This window comes from Colobus angolensis, unplaced genomic scaffold, assembly GCF_000951035.1.
Source record: "Colobus angolensis palliatus isolate OR3802 unplaced genomic scaffold, Cang.pa_1.0 Scaffold154, whole genome shotgun sequence".
NCBI lineage: Eukaryota > Metazoa > Chordata > Mammalia > Primates > Cercopithecidae > Colobus > Colobus angolensis.
In genome coordinates this window covers 4,204,048-4,207,143 of record NW_012114644.1, presented here as the reverse complement: position 1 = coordinate 4,207,143, position 3,096 = coordinate 4,204,048, and the positions used below count along the sequence as shown (strand labels likewise).

Sequence of the window (3,096 nt, the reverse complement as noted above, 5' to 3'; positions counted from 1 at the left end):
GCGGGGCGACGGCCTCCCAGGCTCTGTCCCTCCGCGGCGTCCGGCGAGGGGGCCCTGAAAGCCGAATTCAGCGTCCAGGAGCGGGTTCCTACGACTCCCGGGGGTCTGGGAGCAGGCAGGAATCCTCGGAGAACGGTAGCCCCTTCCTCGTGAGTCCAGGCCCAAGCTCTGCCGGAGGAGAGGGCACCCCTGATTCTCCAGGGCCTTCCTGGCTTGGCCCCGCCTCCCTTCCCCTTTGCGCAATAATAGCCAATAATAATAACAGCAACAAGGACAGTGCGCCCTGTTCTAAGTGCTTTGCAAATAAACTTAGATACACATGTATTCCTCAGCAAAACCCTAAGAGGCATAATTGTTTATTGTCCGTTTCACGCGGGAGTGAACTGCAAGCCGAGGTTAGGTAAATTGCCTAAGGGCATATTATTGGTTCATTGAGGGCAGACTGTACCCAAGCCCTGTGTTAAACGCTTTACATTCATCATCGCATTCATTCCTCCTCTCAGTAGCTCCGGGGGTGGTGGTGGTGGTGGTTGTTGTCGCTGCTATTTTACTTTGGGGTTTTTGTTTGTTTTGTTTTGTTTTTGAGACGGAGTCTTGCTCTGTCGCCCAGGCTAGAGTGCAGTGGCATGATCTCGGCTCACTGCAACCTCCGATTCCCGGTTCAAGTGATTCTCCTGCCTCAGCCTCCCGAGTAGCTGGGAGTACAGGGGCAAGCCACCACGCCCAGCTAATTTTTGTATTTTTAGTAGAGAAGAGATTTCGCCATATTGGCCAGGTTGGTCTCGAACTCCTGACCTCAGGTGATCCGCCCACCTCAGCCTCCCAAAGTGGTGGGATTACAGGCATAAGCCACCGCGCCCGGCCAGGTTTCTTTTATTTTTTTAAAAGACGGGGTCCTGCTCTGTTGCCCAGGCTGGAATGCAGTGGCATGATCTTTGCTCACTGTAGCCTCAGCCTCCCAAAGCGGTGGGATTACAGGTGTGAGTCACCGCGCCTGGCCTATTTTGTTGTGGGGTGTTTTTTTTGCCGGTGGAGGGGGAGGATGCTGAGGGGGTGTTGGCTTGTTTTTCATCCCTGTTTTGCAGATAAAGAAACAGGCTCACGGGCAAGGCCAGTGGCTCATGCCTGTAATCCCAGCACTCTGGGAGGCCAAGGCGGGCGGATCACGAGGTCAGAAAATCGAGACCATCCTGGCTAACACAGTGAAACCCTGTGTCTACTAAAAATACAAAAAATTAGCCGGGCGTGGTGGCAGGCACCTGTAGTCCCAGCTACTCTGGAGGCTGGGGCAGGAGAATGGCGTGAACCCTGGAGACGGAGCTAGAAGTGAGCCGAGATCGCGCCACTGAACTCCAGCCTGGGAGACAGCAAGACTCCGTCTCAAAAAAAAGAGAAAAAGACTCACTTGTATGCTCACTTGGCCACAGTAAACAGCTGGTACCAAGCCCAGCAGATTGTAACCCAGGGCTGTGTTCCTGTGGCCCTTGCTAAGCCAGTGGGCGAGGAGGAAGCAGAGAGACAGGTGGGGTGGGAGTTTCTAGGGAAAGAAGGCTGAGGAGTGGGGTCCAGTAGGGGGTGATGCTTTGATTGTCAAGTGGTACAGTGATGTTCATGAGTCAACATTTGGACCCACATAGACCTGGTTTCCTTTCCAGGCTCTTTTTTGTTTGTTTGTTGTTTTTCTGAGACGGAGTTTCGCTCTTGTTGCCCAGGCTGGAGTGCAACAGCGTGATCTCTGCTCACCTCAACCTCTGTCTCCCAGGTTCAAGCGATTCTCCTGCCTCAGCCTTCCGAGTAGTTAGGATTACAGGCACGTGCCACCACGCCTGGCTAATTTTGTATTTTTAGTAGAGACAGGATTTCTCCATGTTAGTCAGGCTGGTCTCGAACTCCCGACCTCAGGTAACCCACCAGCCTCAGCCTCCCAAAGTGCTGGGATTGCAGGCATGAACCATCGCTCCCGGCCCCTTTCCAGGCTCTTTAAGGCACTGAGTGTGTGACCTCTAGACAGTGCCTTTACCTCTCTGACCCCCTATTTCTTCACCTGCAAAATGGGGATAATGCTCCTTGCCTCTTATGTCATATTATGTACTTAGAGTTGCTGTAACAACAAATGTCCAACATTGGGAGCCTCTCTGAACCTATTTTGGTTCAGGTGCTGCCTAGGAAATAGAAAAATAAAAAATGAACAAATAGCCAACATTTATCCAAAGCCGGGCAAAGAAAGCACTCTGAACACATTTGATGGTGTTTATTAATATTATTATTTACATCCATCTCCATTGGACTGATTACAAGACTCTCCCCGTCTTGCAAGCTTCCACCTCCTTCATGGAGCCTTGTATAGGCCTCCCTTCCCAGAAGCCCTCCGTCTCACCAGACTGGAGGATTCCCTGGCCTTTGTGGGGCCGGAGTTCCCTCGCTCCAGGGCTCCAGGGCTCCGTGCCAAGAGTCCAGATGCTGGCGCTGGCACTGGCCCCACTCCCGGGGAGAACAGATGGTGTCTGCAAGTGCACTTGGCTCAGCCAGTTTCTGGCAGACGACAGAAGCAGGGAGACCCATGGGAGGGTAGACAAGAGCGTGAGGGGGCAGGACTGTTTCACCCAGGAGGGATGCCCTGTCACTCTCTATCTCAACCTTGCTCTCATTCTTTTCATATTTCTATGAAGCATACTATAGGCTGGGTGTGGTGTCCCACGCCTGTAATCCCAGCCCTTTGGGAGGCCGAGGAGGGAGGACTGCTTGAGCCTAGGAGTTCGAAACCAGCCTGGGCAACATAGCAAAACCCCAGTCACCGAGGCTGGAGTGCAGTGGCATGATCTCAGGCCCTGAGATCATGGCAACCTCTGCCTCCTGGGTTCAAGCCATTCTCCCACCTCAGCCTCCCAAGTAGCTGGGATTATAGGCACTCGCCACCATGCTCAGCTAATTTTTGTACTTCTAGTAGAGACAGGGTTTCACCATGTTGCCCAGGCTGGTCTTGAACTCCTGACCTCAAGTGATCTGCCCGCCTTGGCCCCCCAAAATGCTGGGATTGTAGGCATGAGCCAGCGTGCCTGGCCAAAAACGATTTAAAAAAAAAAAAAAGAAACATAC

The 3,096-nt window shown here is 52.7% G+C and overlaps 1 protein-coding gene across 1 annotated transcript in view; it reads right to left on the bottom strand.

The window, feature by feature from the left end:
* TMEM91 (transmembrane protein 91) overlaps positions 1 to 3,096 on the bottom strand; it is a 33,813-nt gene that overhangs the window by 7,809 nt on the left and 22,908 nt on the right. The gene's annotated exons all lie outside the window — the stretch shown is intronic.